This window comes from Rhinopithecus bieti, unplaced genomic scaffold, assembly GCF_001698545.2.
Source record: "Rhinopithecus bieti isolate Rb0 unplaced genomic scaffold, ASM169854v2 scaffold_9909, whole genome shotgun sequence".
In the NCBI taxonomy this organism is placed as follows: Eukaryota; Metazoa; Chordata; class Mammalia; order Primates; family Cercopithecidae; genus Rhinopithecus; species Rhinopithecus bieti.
Genome location: NW_016806164.1, coordinates 43,529 through 44,427, shown reverse-complemented (window position 1 = coordinate 44,427; position 899 = coordinate 43,529).

The following is an 899-nucleotide window of genomic DNA, read 5'->3' as shown; positions in this document are numbered from 1 at the left end:
CAGAGTTTTACTCTGCTGCCCAGGCTGGAATACAATGGCATGGTCTCAGCTCACCGCAACCTCTGCCTTCCAGGTTCAAGTGATTCTCCTGCCTCAGCCTCCCAAGTAGCTGGGATTACAGGCATGCACCACCATGCCCAGCTAATTTTTGTATTTTTAGTAGAGATGGGGATTTCACCATATTGGCCAGGCTGATCTTGAACTCCTGACCTCAGGTGATCTGCCCACCTCGGCCTCCCAAAGTGTTGGGATTACAGGCGTGAGCCACCATGCCCAGCTGAAAATTGAAAGCTTCTAAGGGAAGAAAAGGCACACATATGGCTGGAGTGACACTACTTCCTCTCTTGGGGTTTTAAACAGAGCTATTTCCAAAATACATACTTGTCTTCTAGTACTTAACACATCTTGCAACACATTTATTTTGACTGCTTAATCATTAAGACATAGTAAGTCTATAGCTGTGTCCACTCTATTGACACTACTATTAGTTATTTTATCTACCTTAGTAGAGAATACAGTCATAGGAACCATCCAGTCTTGATGCGCTTCTGTAAGGAAGATAAAACAATTGTTTCTAAAACAATTCAGAAAGATAAAACCCTACCTCCCTGTAGAATGAGATAAAACCTAAGAGTTGTATCCCAACTCCTCCGAAGCAGGAAATGAATAGGATGACCTGGGTTACTCTGCTGCCAAACTTTAGGTAAGACTCACCCTCCTCCCATTCTTCTTTTTATTATCACCGTTAAATCTAAATTCTCCTGTCTCAAAATATTCCTTCTTGCTTGGTAAAAAACCAAAACAGTACACTTTTTCTTTCTTTCTTTTTTTTTTTTTTTGAGATGGAGTCTCAATTAGCCAGGCATGGTGGTGCGTGTCTGTAATCCCAGCTACTCAGG